Consider the following 18,977-nt stretch of genomic DNA (forward strand, 5'->3'; position numbering starts at 1 on the left):
GCTTTCATCAAATGCTCTGTGAGTTGCTACAGGAGTTTCATTTAAGCGTGGTGGTAAGCCACCACCTTGAGCAAGAGGTGAGAGGCGGCCCAACTGTGACATCCCAGAAGACACATCTAGTTGGTCAAGGCCTCCACTCTCAGCTAGAGGGAAGACCGCCTCACCCAAAGTGCACGGATGGAGTGGGATGAAGAATGGAGAGTAAGGAGAAAGCCCTTCCACGGTGGCAAAGTCAGGACATCCGCAGAAGCCTCTCACACATTCCGCGGATGTCACCGCAAGCAGTTTCACCAGACAGGGTGCTGAGGCCAGCACAGCATCTGTCTGCAGATGGTGCTTGAAGGGACTAAGGTTGTGTCCTGGAGTTCTAAAGTTCTAATCCTTTTCTTCTGTCCTATTTCATCTTCCTGCAAAAGAAAGGGGGGGGGGTGGGGAAGGACAAAAGAATTGCTATGCAGAAGTTCACTCCGGAAAATGCCTTGAAATAAAATCAACAAGATTGATGTGCAGGCAGACAGGCAATAACTTTAAAAGTGAAAGAAATCTCAGAAGATCTATGGCATTTTTAACAAAACAGGGGGAAGGTGGGCAGCACGCAGAACTGCCGAGCAGTAATTACACCCACAGGAAGTCCCTAATGAACTTGAAAACAAAGCTCCGAAGAAAGGGAAAGAAGATAAATGCAGAGTTCTGTTTACGTAACCGTAGGGGGTTTGAGCACCAAGAACTTACAGTGCCTGAAACGCGGCGAGGAATTGGGAGGGAGGGCGGCGAGCATTCAGAAATAGAGTTTTGGCAGAAGGTCAAAGAGAGTGAACGGATGTGGGGGGAGGGGAGGACGTGGGGGGCGTAGTGGTAGCCTTCATGGCGCAAGAAATTTAGCAAACACAAAAGCTTGGTTGCTGAAGACAATACTTAGAGGAAGGAGGGTTCTCTTTGCTGGGGGCAAAGAGGGGCAGCTTTCTCCCTGCGGTGGCCCGGAAGTGGGCGTTGGCGCACGTCTCCCTGGCGCCCGCTGTGCGTCCAGGTTCCCCTCCACCTGGCAGAGCCAGGCCCACGTGGCCGGCGCTGAAGCAGCACTCTCTGTTCCTCCAGCCCGCGCCCCCCGGCCCAGCTGCAGGGGATGCACACAGCAGAACTCTACGGCGCCCGCCTCTCAGCACGTGGAGCCAGGCCCCACCCTGGAGACCCGCCTGAGCCTGTCCCGCAGTCTCGGTGCAGCCCAGCGAGGCAGACAGACCCGACTGCTGGGTCTGAGCACGCGTTCCCTGATGCACTGGTTGAAGCCCAGTCCCCAGTGCAACAGTAGTAAGAGGGGGGCCCCCGGGGAAGTGATTCCGTAGTAAGGGGAACCGGGCTGATGCCTTCTAAGAGGGTTGGAAGGAGCTGTTTCCACCCTTTAGCTCCTTCTACAGACTGCTCCCCTTTCTACCCCACCCCTGCCACGTCAGAGCCCTGTCTGTGCTGAGTCAGCACCCAGCAAGAATCCCCATCTGTGAGGAACAGGGCCCCTTCACTGCTGACACTTGATGGTGGGTTTCCAGCCTCCAGCACAGTGAGAAAGAAATGTCTGATTATAAGTTACTCTCTAAGGTGTTTTGTTAACGGCATCAGGAATGGACTAAGGAACCTGGAGTCACCATTGTCCAATCACAATACCCTCAGATTCCAGCATCTCCACAAAGGGCTTCCCCTTCTGGGAGCTCTCCAGGTCTCACCGTGAGTCAGTGAGACAAAGGGTGCAGATGTCACTGATGATGGTATACATGCACACTGCATTAGTCTGTGTACTAGCTATTAGCATATATGCCAATTGTTAAACCACTTTAGAAAGAAAATCAAGACTTAGGAGGTTTTAAGAACTATCAAAGTCGGGAGTGGTGCACCTGTGGTCCCAGCTACTCTGGAGGCTGAGGCAGGAAGACTGCTTGAGCCCAGGAGCTCAAGACCAGCCTGGGCAACATAGTGAGACCAGGAGGGAAAAAAAACTGTCAAGAGGCAGAATCTGGATAAAAAGTGGATTATATAAACCAAAGTGGTGCAAAAATTCAGATGCTTGAGGGGCCCCAAGCTGGTCCTAGGCACTCATGAAAGTGCAGTTCCAGAAGGGACTGTCTGCTCAACAGCCTGCCTGGTCATCTTCACAGGGGCCACCACTCCCCTCTCCTCAGGGAGCCTCATCCCATCAGAAAGTGCGGCCCATTCTTTCATTCATTCAGCTCATATTTACTGCCTATCCACAATGTGCCAGGCACTGTGCTAGGTGCTACTATATACATTACCATATTTGGCAGGGTATGGCACACCTCTTAATTTAAAAATAACCCTTCCCAATGACATTAACAATGGGTTTTACTTATGTGAAACTCACTTAAAATAGAAATCTAAATAATTTTAAGTAGCGTACCATAATTTGGCTAGAGGAGAGGGCTGGGCCTTCAGTGGGAAAATGTTAAAAGTAAAGCCCTCAAGTGAATGGCCTGATGGGGAGAGTACCGAGGCCGCGGGCCGTCCAGGGAAGGAGTGAGGAAAAGGCTGAGGAGCAGTCTCATGAACCTTCAAATCCAGGTTGATTTGAAACTTCGCACAGGTAGAACATTTTGAGGTAACACACAAAAGAGTCAAAGGAATTCTTTCTGAAAAATGGTGTCAAGGAGGCAGTAAATCTAAGACTCACCGGCACACTCTAACAGGCACTCAGTCCATGCTTACTGAATGAATCAATCAATCCATCCATCAGTACAGCGATGGCAACCAGGATCCTTGTCAAGTCAAGAGGGTTGTTAGCATTTCTTTAAAAGACAGCCTTATCTGTGAGCAAAATAAGACGCTGCCCCTGAAGGCTAAGGTTGTCTGCATCCATTTGAGAGAAACAGCCTTTCATTGTGCAATGGTTAGGCTGGCAACGCTGGAGACAAGTATAGAGATGCAAGGCTGGATGATGGCTGCCAGGCGGCCCGTCCTACAGCTGTTCCAGCCAGGCGAGGAGAGGGAACAGAGAAGACAACATAGGCCGCGGGCAGGCATCCCAGGGCCGAGGAAGGTGGGAGGGCTTCCCAGGGTCACTCTGCTCTACTTTTGGAGCTTGATGCTATCTATAAAGGCGGCCTGGCAGGGACGCACATGCTGCAGAATCTCCTCTTTCCACTCGCTGAGAGGACGAGGTTTTTCCTTGGAAATGGATAGTGACACACTGAGCTGCTGCCTCCTGGTAGGGCTGAGGCCCCCTCCGGTAACTTCAGGCATTAGTGTCAGCCACATCATGGTCTTTCACCTTTAGATTCCCATTACCTTGATAAAGTTTCTCCCATTTGCACACCGTCCCTCACCTTCCCTCTCCTGGATGCTTTACTAGCTTTATGGAAGGAACTTGGAGGAGTGGCCAACGCAGGGCCCAGCCGCTGCAGCCATAGGGGTGAATGGCGCTGGGATGGCGAGGGACGCCATAGACTCAGTGTTGACATGAAGGAGGAAAGGGCCCAGGTGTACTATTAACAGTAGTTACAGGCCAGGCACAGTGGCACATGCCAGTAATCCCAGCAATTTGGGAGGCCAAGGCAGGCGGATCACAAGGTCAGGAGATCGAGACCATCCTGGCCAATATGGTGAAACCCTGTCTCTTCTAAAAATACAAAAATTAGCCGGGAATGGTGGTGTGTGCCTGTAGTCCCAGCTACTCGGGAGGTTGAGGCAGGTGAATCGCTTGAACCAGAGAGGTGGAGATTGCAGTGAGCTGGGATTGTGCCACTGTACTGCAGCCTAGCAACAGAGCAAGACTCCATCTCAAAAAAAAAAAAAAAAAAAAAAATACCACCACCACCACCAACAACAACAAAAATTAATTACAATAATCTTGCCTTAAACCTATTTTATTTTTGTAGTTTGGAATGAGGTGAGGCCTAAAGAAATAAACAATCACATAGGCCGGGTGCAATGTCTCACCCCTGTAATCCTAGCACTTTAGAAGTTTGAGGCAGAAGGATTGCTTGAGTCAGGAGTTTGAGACCAGCCTGGGCAATATGGCAAAATTCCATCTCTACTAAATAAATAAACAATCACAACTAAAGTTGTGACAACCAGATTCACACATGCATTCTCAGTTGGCCCTCACAGCCCCTGACAGCCACACAGCAGTCCTGAGAGCGTGAGGCCGCTCTGGAAGACGAAAATGGGGCTTAGACCCAATGACCTCTTAAGGTCTGTTCTGCTGCTTTAGGTCCAGGGTCAAGGTGTGGGAGGGGCAAGATATGTGTCGGGGAAAGGCAAGAACTGGACCTTCTTAATCATGCTACTCATTTGGGTACATGTCCCACCCTCAAAGGGTCAGAGAGCTCCTCTTAGTGAGGGCCGCTGGGATGGATGCTTGGGGCACAGCAGAGGAGATTGAAACAGGTCAGCACTGTCCAGATGCTGACGCAAGGACTCTCACCCTCAAATACAGCATGTCAGCCACCATGAGCCACTGTGCAGGAGGGCCTGAGAGTGGCGTGTGGAGACACAGCCACGGGGAAGCCAGGGTGCAGCAGCAGGGCGCATCTTCTTGGTGTAGCACTCTTCCTTCAGTGGAGCTGAGGGCCATGCTATCTACTGCAGCCCAGCATGCACTTTGGCTTTCTGTTAGTCCTGAGGCTCAGGTGTCAATTATGATTTATCAATTAAAATCCAACCTATATGTTTTTATTTTCTTTCTTTCTTTTAAGACAGGGGTCTCACTCTGTCGCCCAGAACAGAGCGCAGTGGCCCCATCACAGCTCACTGCAGCCTCAACCCTCTGGGTTAAGGGGATCCACCCACCTCAACCTCCTGAGTATCAGGATCTACAGGCATACACCACCAGGCTCCGGCTAATTTTTTGCCTATTTTGTATAGACTGGGTTTCGCCATGTTGCCCGGGCTGGTCTCAAACTCCTGGGCTCAAGTTATCTGCCTGCCTTGACCTCCCAAAGTGCTGGAATTACAGGTGTGAGCCATTGCGCCCTGCCAGGATGTTTTTAAACAGTACCAGGAAAGCCTTGAGCTCTTCTCTGCCTTAGCGGGACGCATGCATTAACTGGCAGAGCCCAGTGCTCCCTCTGAGGATGGATCTGTGAGTAGCAGCTCTGGGAGAGACAGAAGTAGGGGACTGGCAGGGACTCAGCCTGCAGGGAGAAGGAAAACTCACGGCGGGGATGCCAGCATGCCGGGCCGCAGAGCTGCCGCCCAGCCACCCCGCCCACTTCTGGAGCCCAGGCCCTCATCAACTCCAGGCCTTGTTCCTGACCTAGGTCCTGCTGTGTCCCCACAGTCAAAACGACGCTTACACAGCACTGCTTCCTTCCAGATACTTTTTCCACATCAGGACCAAAACCCTGTGAGGTTTGTCACCACTTACAGGAGGAGAGCTGAGGCCTCAGAGGGTTTAGGGCCTGCCCAAGGTCTCATAAGCAGAAGGTGGATGGCTGTGCCAGGCTCAGAGCCTGTGCCTTCATGTCAGGCTCCACGGGCTTTCTTGGCTCCATGCTGCCTTCAGAAGAGGAAAGTTACTTTTGTCTTCAAAATTCAACCTTTCCTTATGGCTTCAAAGGCTTTCGCTTGAAGCCTCCACAAAGGAACAAGATGGCTGGACTCCAGCTGGGCCTGGGAGAGCTCTGCAATGCCTCTAAGATGATGCTAGTCCCCCAGGGGTGCCCACCCTCCTTCAAGATGTCTTCACAGGTTGTTTTTCTGTTTTGTTTTTTGTTTGAGACAGAGCCTTGCTCTGTGGCCCAGGCCTGGAGTGCAGTGGCGTAAATCTTGGCTCACTGCAACCTCTGCCTCCAGGATTCTAGTGATTCTCCTGCCTCAGCTTCCCGAGTAGCTGGGATTACAGGTGCAAACCAGCAAGCTCAACTAATTTTTGTATTTCTAGTAGAGATGGGATTTCACCACGTTGGTCAAGCCGGTCTTGAACTCATGACCTCAAGTGATCTGCCCCTCTCAGCCTCCCAAATTGCCAAAATTACAGGTATGAGCCACTGCGCCTGGCCAATGTCTTCAGAGGTTCCTTTTTTTTTTTTTTTTTTTTTTTTTTTTGAGACAGAATCTCGCTCTGTCACCCAGGCTGGAGAGCAGTGGCACTGTTTCGGATCACTGCAGACTTCTTCAGAGGTTCTTGATATCCAACACCCTGCAGTGATGAAATAAAGCATGGCATATTGACTCAGTGGACAGTTATGCAGTCATTTAAGCTGACAAATGTGCAGATACATGATAAACTACTCAAAAGTAATTTTCAGTGAAAATACTACAACTATGGAAAACAGTTATATAGATAAAAATGGGTGTAGAAACAGAACTATATATGATTTGATATGTTTGGGTGATGAAGCTATGGCTGTAATTATTTTTTTCTTGACATTCAACTGCTTTTAATGGTTTTTGAAAAGTACTGGGCAGCTCTTAATTGACAACTGTGGAAATGTGACTGAGAGGAGAGCTCTTTCTGGAAGATCATTTTGACCTTTTCCCCACAGTCTGGGCTGCTGCTTTCCCCACTTGAATACACGACACATCCAGTGTATCCTACACTAAGGGTGCCTCCTCACTTCAGAGCCACAAGCTCATGAATGCATGGCCAGCCTGCGGTCCCCTTGCTCTAGAAGGAAGAGGGGCCCAAGGGACAGTCAATACCTCAGACATACTATTCTAAAAGCAAAAATGGTGGCCATTAAATATGTGCTGGCCGGGTGTGATGGCTCTTAGCTATTGTCCCAGCACTTTGGGAGGCAAAAGCAGGAAGATCGCTTGAGCCAGGAGTTCAGGACCAGTCTGAGCAACATAGCAAGACCCCATCTCTTAGAAAAAGCTAGGCGTGGTGGTGTGTGCCTGAAGTTCCAGCTCCTCAGGAGGCTGAAACAGGAAGATCATCGGGCCCAGGAGCTCAAGTGAGCTATAATCATGCCACTGCACTCAAGCCTAGATGACAGAGTGAGACCCTTTCTCTAGAATAAACAGAATTAAAATTTTAAATGTAAAATGTAGTGCCTTCCATGCACCGGATCTTTCTGAGCTGCTTTTCTAGGCATGTGGTGGTGCTGAGCCAACTCTCCTTGGTCTCTCTTCCCACCTGCTCTGAACTGCATGTGTTTCTGCTCTCCCAGGGAGGGCAGGCCTCGGTGAGGGTGAAGGAGCACTGCTAACAATTACATCAGGATGAGGACGTCAGCTGGGGCACATCGTCCCCCATCTCTATGCAAAACTAGAAATCTAGGAATTAACCATGTGACCACCAGAATCTCTACATAAAGCTCTAACCTAATGACATCCTTATTTTTTGTAATCAACTTTTTGCAGAAAATATTTTGGGATCCCCAAAATATGTGCATCAAGTTATAAATCATATCTTTCCTGTTCTACTAACCTATTGTATATGTTATGAAACGCAAAAGCAGATACTTTTAAACATAAAAAGAATATAAACTCCACTTCTAAATATATACCGAAAAGAATTGAAATTCTCAAAGTAGATACCCCAGTGATTAGAGCAGCAGCATTCACAAAGCTAGAAACAACCGAAAGTCTATCAACGGTTTAACAGATAAACAAAGTGCAGTATGCCCACACAATGGAATATTCAGCCTTAAAAAGGAAGAAAATTTCGATACACACTACAACATGGGTGAGTCTTGAAAACCCAAGTGAAACAAGCCAGTCACAAAAGGACAAATATTGTATGATTCTATGTATATAAACTATCTAGAAAGTCAAATTCATAGAGACCAGTTCACAGAGGGAATGGTTACCAGCAGCTGGGAAGAGGAGGATTAAGGACTCATTGCTTAATGGGCAGAGGTTCCATCTGGGGTGATGAAATATTCTGGAAGTAGAGGTGACGGCTGCACAACATTGTGAATGTAATTAATGCCAATGAATTCTACACTTAAAGGTGGCTAATAAGGTAAATTATATGCTATACATATTTTGCAACCATGAAATAAGTTAAAAAAGAATCTCCATTTAAAATATTGATAAACAATAAATATAAGTTGAAGTGCCAATATTTTCTTCCCCTCTTCCAGTGAAGGTGTACCCTTGGTGCACATGCCCAAGGCTGGGGCCCAAGGTCCTAACCAGCCGGGCCGAGTCTCCCACCACCTGTCACCTAGAAGGATGTAGGATTAACTAGACACCTGAGGTGCCTCTTTGCTGGTGGACATGCCTGTCTCCAGCCCACATCACCTCTAGTTTCAGGCATCAGTCTTCAGAGGTGAAGCTGAACACTGGGCAGCAGGAGCTGGTGGGTGGAGGTGTGGCCCTGGACTGGGGCTGCTGACCTGATGTCCTGGGTATGTGGCCTGTGGCTGCGTCTCTGTTTTCCTTCCAGTTAACTTGGCTGCTTCTCAGACCACTTGCTGCCGCTGGGCTGACAGAGTGGCACACCTTCCAGGAGAGTTTCTATGCTGTTGCTCTACCTTTCTCCTCCATTTTGGTGAAACTTTTCCCTCTCCCCACCTGAACCAGATGCCCCTTGGAAGACTGGCTTTGCCTCTCTCCCAGGGTTTCTCATCATCACAACAGCTTCTCTGAGAGGAGAGCAGTCCTCTGAGCCTGTGGTGTGGATGGAATGAGGACAAGGACAGACTTCTGTCATCTGCAGTGGGTGGGGCCAGGGATATCTGAGTTCACCCTGTAACCACCCAGTTGGTTCTTCTTTCTCACTGCCCAAATAGAACCAATTTATCAAGGCAGGGGAATTTCAATAGAGAAAGAGTTTTACACATGTAGAGCTGGAAGACTGAAGTTTATTATTACTCCAATCAGCCTCCCCAAACATTAGGAGGCTAGGGTTTTTCAAGGATAGTTTGGGGGAAGAGAGTGGGTGGCTGGGCAATTGGTGCTTGCTGCTGACTGGTTGGGGGATGCAATCACAGAGTTGTGGGAAATGGTCCCCATTCATGCTGAGTCACTTCCAGGTGGGGCCACAGGAGTGGTTGGTGGGAGCCTTCCATCATCAGACATGCATAAAACTTGAAAAGACATCTCAAAAGGCCAATATTAGGTTCTGCAATAGTGGTGTTATCTGCAGGAGTAATTGCAGAAGTTGCATATCTTATGACCTCTGGAATAATGGCTGACAATCATTGATGTCTGCACCTTAACAGAATTCAGGCCCCTCTCATCCTCCTGGCCTGGTGGTCTCTCATTACTGCTTTACAAAGGTGGTTGACTTTTGGGGAAAATCTATTATCATTTAAACTGTACACTAAATGTCTCCCAAAGTTAGCTTGGCCCAAGCCCAGGAATAATTAAGGCAGCTTGAAGGCTAAAGACAAGAGTGGGGTTGACTAGACCAGAACCCTCTCACTTCTGTAATTTTCTCACTGTTAGAATTTTTGCAAAGGTGTTTTCAACCCCAGCACCTTGTATTTAAGAATCCACTTGCAAAGTTTCGAAATTTTTGAAAGGAGCTATGAAAAGATTCAAAGAGACTGATGACTCTTTGCAAACTTACATCAAGTTTTTATAGACTTACATTTATATGTTGTCTTTTTATAGAATAAGGGTATAAAAAAAGTTTTTGTACATTCATAACATCTATGTTATATTCTTGAAACCAACAACACCATTTTACCCAGAAATAAAACCAGCAGATGGCCGAATAGGAACAGCTCTGGATTGCAGTTCCTAGCAAAAATGCAGAGGGTGAGTGATCACCGCATTTCCAAATAAATTTTTACTGCCCACAGACCAGGAGATTCCTGGGTGAAAAAAGAGCCATGAGCCTCCAGCATGGCTGTTTCAGCCAGCGCAGCGGGTTGCTGCACAAAACCTCACACAAATCCGGGCGCTGTTTCAACTTGTGACTGGAACGCCTTGGAGACAGAGTCACCCATTCAACTGAAGAAAAGGGGACTGAAACAGGGAGCCAGGTGATCTGGCTCAGCCAGTCCCACCCCCACAAAAACCAGCAATCTGAAATGCTCTGGATTGAGAGTGTCACAGCAAGCACAGCTGGACCCGGGACAGTCCAGCTTTGTGGGGGGAAGGGTGTCTGCCATTACCGAGGCATTCCACTGCTACCAAGGAAGTCCACCATTACTGAGGCAGTCTGCCATTACCGAGGCACTCTGCCATTACAGAGACAGTCTGCCATTACTGAGGCAGTTCACCATTACTGAGGTACTCTGCCATTACAGGGACAGTCCACCATTACTGAGGCAGTTCTAACTATACCCCTATAAACAAAACTGCAAGGAAGTTCACACAGCAGCTGGGCAGAGCCCATGGCAGCACAGCAACATCTCTGCTGGCAGACCATGACTAGGCTACCTCCTCGCTGAGCAGGGCATCTCTGAAAAAAGGCAGCACAATGACAGGAACTTATAAATAAAGTCCCACCTTCCCAGGACAGAGCATGTGGGAAAAAAAGGCAGTTAGGAGTTCCACTGCAGCAGACTTAAACATACTTTCCCAACAGCTCTGAACAGAACAACAGAGCTCATAGCTCAGCACTTGAGCTCTTATAAGGGACAGACTGTCTCCTCAAGCAGCTCCCTGACCCCCATATATCCAAAGAGTCACCTCAAATAGGAGAGCTCAGGCTGACATCAGGTGGGTATCCTTCTGGGACTAACATAGCAGAAAACGAAACTGGCAGCAACCCTTACTGGTCTGCAGCCACTGCAGGTGATCTCCAAGCAAGCAGGGTCTGGAGTGGACCTCCAGCAGTCCTAAAGCAGAGGGGCCTGTTAGAAGGAAAACTTAGAAACAAATAAATAACTTCATCATCAACAAACAGGATGTCCACTCAGAGACCCCCATCTGAAAGTCACCAACTACAAAGACCACAGATAGATAAATCCACAAAGATGGGAAGAAACCAGCACAAAAAGAATGAAAACACCCAAAACCAGAATGCTTCTCCTCCTCTAAGGGATCACAACTCCTCACCAGCAAGGGAACAAGGCTGTATGGAGAATGAGTCTGATGAATTGACAGAAACAGGCTTCAGAAGGTCAGTAATATCTTCTCTGAGCTAAAAGAACATGTTCTAACCCAATGCAAAGAAACTAAGAACCTTGAAAAACGGTTTGATGAAATGCTAACAAGACTAAACAGCTTAGAGAGGAATATAAATGAATTGATGGAGCTGAAAAACACAACATGAGAACTTCACGAAGCATACACAAGTTTCAACAGACAAATTGACCAAGCAGAAGAAAGGATATCAGAGACTGAAGATCAACTCAATGAAATAAATGAGAAGGCAAGATTAGAGAAAAAAGTAAAAAGAAATAAAGCCATGTAACAGATCTATGTAACAAAACCGCACTTGTACCCACTAAATCCATTTTTTTAAAAAGAATTATTGGCTGGTATCAGTGGCTCATGCCTGTAATTCCAGCACTTTGGGAGGCCGAGGCGGGTGGATCACCCGAGGTCAGGAGTTCGAGACCAGCCTGACCAACATGGTGAAACCCCATCTATACTAAAAATACAAAAATTAGCTAGGTGTGGTTGCTGGTGCCTGTAATCCCAGCTACTCAAGAGGCTGAGGGGGGAAAATCGCTTGAACCTGGGAGGTGGAGGCTGCAGTGAGCCGAGATGGCACCACTACACTCCAGCCTGGGTGACAGAGCGAGACTCCATCTCGAAAAAAGAAAAACAAACAAAAGAATTATCCTAGGATTAAAATAATCACTGTTTTGATGAAAACCTTGGTAATATGTACAGAATGAATCGGCGCTTCTAACCAAAACACACCCAGCATGGGTCGCCTTGTGATGACTGAGTACTGTCATCATGAATGCCGGCAACGGCACAGGCTGTGCTAACAGAGGTGCCCTGTGGACGCACAGGACACAGAACTACTGTCCCCTGCACTGAACCACCTCAAACTTCAGTGCCCAAAGTACAAATACAAACTAGGAAACAGAAGAACTAGGCAGTTTTAAAAATTGCTCTTTTTCTAATTACAACAATAATACACGTTCATTGTAGAAAATTTGTATGCACGAAATGATAAAAGAAAAATTAAAATCACTGAGATGAGATTTAAAATAGCTTTCTGAGCACCTGGCTCCCCAAGAACACTGGACAAATGGGGCAAAGCTGTTCACATAACTGCCCTGATACCTGAGTGCAGTAACGCTGCTCTCCCTAGGGAGGGTAGCTGGAGCGCTGTGGCAGCGGCACCGGCGTGATTGGACTGGGGGAACCACAGTTGCTGGTTATTGAGGCGTTTAGTGTTGGTGTTCGCGGCCCAATCCCTAACTGCAGGTACCCCCTGCCCTTCGCATGCCGGGGCCTCTGCTGCTCTGCCTGGGTTCCAGCCACTGCCCCAGGATCCAGGCTAAAGGGCAGTAGGAGACGGTGTGGCGCACCCTAGATGTGGAACGCACAGCACCGTGCTGCCTGCCAGATATAACAAACATGCCGGGGCGCACGGCTCTGGGGCACGTTTTCTAGAAAGCCTTCAAATTGTATAAACTGGTACAGGCCAAAGGGCCGCTTGTGTAAGAGCCACATGCCAAGGCCCATCTAAAAGTTTCACTCCTGCTTGGCTCCAGGGTCCCTTTCAACCCTGCAGGGCACTTCTCAATCCCTGGTGGAAGGTGAAAAATCATGCCTCACAGATCCTCTTCCCCTCAGAAGGAAAGACAATCCTTAAAGTGACTTTGTTCGGATTTCTTAACACCCATTTGTCTGCTTCAGTGGATCTGAGGTGAGTTCACGGCTCCCTCCCCCTGTGGCCCTGGGGACCTGGTAATGGACACACCCTGCCTGCGAAGCCAGTGTCCTTTCCTGTACCTGCCAGCCGTCTTCTCCCCAGACTCCTCAGCTCTGGCGGAGACCTATCGCATGTCAGAACTCATTCTGAGGGAAAGTCCCTCCTTGCCAGCACTTTTCACACAGACACCCTGCTGATCGGTGTTGCTTATCACTGGGTAAGCACTCACCAATGTGCCACAGCCATGGACCGCCCAGGCAGCCGCCTTATTCTGTCCCCAGGCACTCCGAGCCTCTGCACAGCTCCAGCCCAGGAAGCATTCCCACCAGCCCCCAGTAGCTTCCCTTTTGCTGGAAAATGAGTTTGAAACAGTTTCTGCTTCAGAGGCAGCCCCTATGGCCCATCCGGCACCCCAGGAGCCCTCCTGAAGCTGGGGAGTCACCTGGGTGTGCCTGCCCCGTCTGGATTCCTTGCCTGTGACGTGTCATGGTGGTCTTTCAGCCTTGATCTGAGCATTTCTGCCACCAAGTGCCTCCCCGACCCGACACAAATCCCAGGACCCCAGAGTGAGCAAATCCTAATGTGATTTTTCCTTTAATTGTACCATGTACAGAAGAAGCCAAAGGCATTTAGTTTATTTTCCAGATAGGAAGAAGGATGGATAGATAGATGGATAGAATGGTAAATTTTCTTTGTAAGTTACTGTGAACTGAATAGGAATTATATATTGGCAAAAATCAGTGAGCCCAAAATCAAACCAGCACATCAAATTTCTCTCCAATCTAATCTGCCCTTGGAATGTCCAAGCTTCTCCTTTGCGAAATGCTATAGCTGTTCACAAAGCTATACTGGCTATGGCTTTTGGACTAACACCTTGACTGGTAAAACTAATAATGCTCCCTGAGGCAGCTGCTGTTAACCACAGTCACCTCATGGAAAATCACATGCATTTGGCCTGAGCTCAGGCAGGCTCCTGACCACTTGGTGTTGTCACACCTCCATCCACCAATTCCTCACTGTTAGATTACTGTTAATCTCACCGTGGAGTTTCCTCTTCCCATCTGGGTCCAATAAAGTTGTTCAGATTGTGGTATTCTCTCTCTTCCATCTCAGGCAGAGGTCACCTGACAAGTAACCATTGTCACCTGGGAGTCTACGACTCCAAAGGTTTTCTTCTTTGCTTTCATTAAAAGTAGCTCTAATCCCTTTAACCACCACTTGACTTCCTCTACGGCTGTTATACGTAATTCTAACCCCAGCCTCCCTCTTTTGATCTCTGTTTTGTAAACGGGGGAAGGGTTATGGTAAGGTGCCTGTGGTGGCTTGCCTTTGAGTTCCCTTTAATGGACAGTCTTTTAGCAGAGCTGGAAACTGTCTCTGCTGTTTACTCTGCCTGTGTGCGCTGCACTCGGGCGTCTCTGTTATTTTTGCAAATGGTGTTTTATATGTTTCCACGTCTTTCTAACATGTCATGCCTCCCATCAGAACACCCATTCCAGTACTAACAGTGATATTATAAAAGACAACGAACAATCAAGAAAAGTGGAGTGCAAAACATGTCCCAAATGGTTACCTGTTCAAACAGAGTCGCTCCCTTCAACACACTGCCCCGAAACTTCACCCCACTTCTTTACCACCTGTTTTCTCTGGGCTCTGTAACTCTGCTCATGGAGAGCTCCATGGCTGGGAATGCAGTCACCAGCTGTGTTAATTTAGGTGATTTCAGAACTATCTCCATTATGGAGAGCCTCTTGAATCAAAGTTTAAACAGGAGCCAAAACTCAGTAACAAATCCCAGGACCCCAGAGTGAGCAAATCCTAATGTGATTTTCCTTTTATTGTACCATGTAAAGAAGAAGCCAAAGGCATTTAGTTTATTTTCCAGACAGTTAGGAAGATGGATGGATGGATAGATGGATAGAATGATAGATTTTCTTTATAAGTTAGTATGAACTGAGTAGGAATTACATATTAGCAAAAATCAGTGTGCCCAAAATCAAACCAGCACATCGAATTTCTCTCCAAACTGAACTAAATCAAAGGGTATGTGGCTTGAGTCTGACCACAGAGAATGCTCACCCAAGGTCACCCACATGGGGTGTTCTTCCCCTGGGGAAGGAGGCACTTGCAGTGGCAGGCATCCTGGAGAAGTCACCCTGTAGATTTCAGGGTGATGGTACAGACTTGCTTATCACCTTCCTAGAATCAGCAACATCGGAATGTTCAGAGACACTTTACTCATCTCAAGGGTTTAGACAAAGGCTCTGAGCAAAAACAACTCCTCACACCTCTTTGCTCTATAACAACAAAATTGATCTACTTCATTCAAAATTTGGTAAGTCCTTGGAGCTCAGCACACCACACCTGAGACACACAACAGGACCAGCACCACACACATATGAGTGCTGGGCTGAGCATCTGATGTGGGTATCTAATGCAAACCAAGCCTCAGTCAGCCACTGCTGTTCCTATTTTCAAGTGGGAAAACTGAGGCTCAGGGCAGTTCTGCAGTTTGCCGAAGGATGTGCAGCCAGAGCACTACTGAGAAGGAATTTGAACCTAGGCTTCAATCATGGCTATAAACCATTACACTAAACACCCTCCTGTCATAACTGGTGACTAGTCTGACCTAATCTAGAATATACGCCTGTGACTACAATCACAGGTAATAAATGCATTTTTTGGCTAAACCGTCTTCTTTTCCATTTATTCTGCAAATGTTTACTGAAAGCATGCTATATGTCACCACTGTCCTGGTGCTAGGGACATGATCAGTGGTGAGCAAACACTTACTCTCCTTATAGAACTTTACTGGGAGAGAAATGTAATCCAACCAGCAAATGTGTAATCCATGTAGGACACGTGGTGCTGTACGAGCTCTCATCAGGGAACCTGGCCTGAGGGTCTGAGCAGCTTGTCTAAGTAACATCGGAAGTGAGCCAGTGTGGGAAGTATAAGTTACAGTGCCCGTGGAAAGGGGATGGAGATGTGTAATCCAGACAAGAAGGAAAGGGCCTGCTAAGGGCCTGTGGCCGTGGGAGCATAGCTAGAGTGTACGGCTCAACAGGAGGTTAGGAGAAGCATGCAGAGTGAAGGGGAGTGGAGAGCAAGGGTCAGCACACACTGAATGTTACAGGCAGAGGGAAGACTTTGGTTCAAGCAACGAGGAGCCTCTGAAGGAGTTTAATCAGGAGGGTGGGTGACAGAAGGGTAACAGGATCTTATTTGCATTGGAAAAAGACCCCCTGGGTGAAGGATAGGGTGTGGGTTGGGGACCACAGTGCATGCTGGTCAGCAGGCGGTGTCCATCCAGGCTCCTGGACAAGGCAATGAGACCTCACTTTTGTGATTCTCCAGACAGCTTTGCTCCCGCCTCCTCCATCCTTCTCTGAGGATCTTGAGTGTTAGGTCTGTTTGCCAGTGGAAGTTACCTTCTCCTTATCAGCTCCATAATAGAAACTCCCACACTGAGCTCTTGTATGTGGCTTCATTTCACTAAAGTTGTCATGGATAGGATGGCCTAATCTGCCTGACTCTGACCCTTATTAATTCTAATTCTAAGCAATGGTCTGATTTTAAGAAAATGCTTCCTGGTGCAAATGCCCTTTTCTAAGCAAGCATCATTATGTCAATGAGGCATCTGTGAGACTGCAAAGTCAAGGCTGCACTTCCCTGCCATTTAACTAGAATTCTCTCCACCTCCACCACAATTTCCACCATCTCAGGTAAAATCCCAGCGCATTCTTTCTTTCTTTTTTTTAAGACAGAGTCTTGCTGTGTCGCCAGGAACCAGGCTGGAGTGCAGTGGCCAGATCTTGGATCACTGCAACCTCCGCCTCCTGGGTTCAAGCAATTCTCCTGCCTCAGCCTCCAGAGTAGCTGGGACTACAGGCATGTGCCACCACGCCCAGCTAGTTTTTGTATTTTTTTTTTTATTAAAGATGGAGTTTCACCATGTTGGCCAGGATGGTCTCTATCTCTTGACCTCATGATCCGCCTGCCTTGGCCTCCCAAAGTGCTGGGATTACAGGTGTGAGCCACCACGCTCGGCCTCCAATGCATTACTTTAAAGGCAAAGACAGTAGAATACACAACAGTGAGGATTGCCATGCTCAGCCTAACAACAGGTGCCTTCACCCCTTTCAGCCTACATGGTCTCTGCTCCAAAGAACTGGTTAATGCAGGTGTGGGTATCCAGAGACTGAATGCATCATTAATATGCTATTATTAAGATTCCAAGGGTCTCATGCCCTCACAGGTGATATGATGATACACTAAAATATCCACTGGCCTCACACAACAGAGTTCCTGGGATTCCCAAGGTCTCTTGTTGCTTCCACCGCCCTCTCTCTCTTTCTCTCTCATTCAGAAGCTGATGGATAGCAATGACAGGGGCTGCCCAGGTGCCAAGCCTGTGACTCCAGGGAGCCTCAAGATCACATCAAAGAGGTTCAATCATTCAGCTCTTCCCAGAGCTTTAGAAAAGTTGTGACACATTCGGGGTATGAACAGAGAAACACAGCACTTCCAGTATCTGCACTCTGACCTGTTATTTCTGGCATGAGCCTTTGGCAAGCAGAGAAAGGGAAGGGTTCTACAGGGTATGACTCAAGGGAGAGAGCCCTTTCTGTGCTGCTAACAGAAACAATGGGAGAATAAGTCAAAATAGAAAAACACCAAGGAAACTACACTCAGCACATTGGGAGCAACTAGTTATTCCCTGGTGCCATGCTTTGCATGGAAGGCAGGGAGCAAACCTCCTGAAGTCAGCTTCCCGTCTCCAAATCACAGACCTCAGACCGGTCATCCCTCCCTTTCACACCCGAGTTTCCAATGGGGGGGCAGTGGGAATTGTATCCCGTTCTTTCCACTCCTGTGTCCCTCCGTAACAGTTCATGAACTTCCACCCCATTAACTCTCCTGTTGTATCTGCCAGCAACTGCCACGATTACACCAAATAAAATACTACTTCAAACTCACTGCTTCACATAATCATTCATTCTCACTCACATATGTTCACTTGTCTAAGCATCGCTGGCTGGGAGGCCACTGGCCAGCAGGACTTGGCTCTGAGCAGCAGGTTGGGCCAGCCCTACCTCCCTACCTCTCCTGCTCCCTGCACCAGCCGGGTCCCGGGCTTGCTCTCACGGATGATGTTTGAAGCTTGCAAGCACATGTGGAAACACGCTAATCTCGGGAGGCCTAGGCTAGGGACTGGCATGTGTCCTTTAATCACACACAACTGGCCAAAGCAAGTCACATGTTCAAACCTCAAATCAAATGATGAGGAAGCACATTCCACCTCTGGTGGAAGAACTTCAAAGTCCCATGGGAAGGAGAGTGAGAAGGTTGGTAAAAGTAATACCACCTACCACACCTGTGAAGAAAATAACAGGGATACCAATGCTAACACTGTTTAAGATGCCCCATGCGTGCTAGACACAAGTCATATATCCATTGACTCTTGAACAGCATGGGATGGGGGCGCCGACCCCTGCATAGCTGAAAATCCATGTATAACTTTCAACTCCTCAAAAACATAAGCTACTGTTGACCAGAAGCCTTATGGATAACATAAACAGTTGATTGGCACATATCTTATAAGTTATATGTATTATATACTTTTTTTTTTTTTGAGACGGAGTCTTGCTCTGTAGCTCAGGCTGCAGTGCAGTGACTTGATCTCAGTTCACTGCAACCTCCACCACCTGAGTTTAAGTGATTCTGCTTCAGCCTCCACAGTAGCTGGGACTACATGTGCTCACCACCACACCCAGCTAATTTTTGTATTTTTAGTAGAGATAGGGTTTCACCATGTTGTCCAGGCTGGTCTCGAATGCCTGACCTGTAATAATCCACCTACCTCAGCCTCCCGAAGTGCCGGGATTACAGATGTGAGCCACCATGCCTGGCCTATATACTGTATTCTTACAATAAAGCAAGCTAGAGAAAAGAACATGTTATTGAGAAAATCGTAAGGGAGAGAAAATATAATTACTATTCATTAAGGGGAAGTGGATCATCATAAAGAACTTCATCCTTGCCATCTTCTCATTGAGCGGGCTGAGGAGGAAGAGGAGGAGGGGTTGATCTTGCTGTCTCTGTCTTGGGTGGCAGAAAAGGAAGAAACTCCACTTGTCCATGGACCCAGTGGTTCAAACCCATCAGGCATCAAATGTATTAACACATTTGTTCCCACCATAATTCTCTGAGTTATATTACTCTCTTTATTTGTAGATGAGGAGAATGAGGCACAAAAACATTAAGTTACTTGCCTGCACCACACTCA

This window comes from Saimiri boliviensis, chromosome 1 (assembly GCF_048565385.1).
Source record: "Saimiri boliviensis isolate mSaiBol1 chromosome 1, mSaiBol1.pri, whole genome shotgun sequence".
NCBI classification, from domain to species: Eukaryota; Metazoa; Chordata; class Mammalia; order Primates; family Cebidae; genus Saimiri; species Saimiri boliviensis.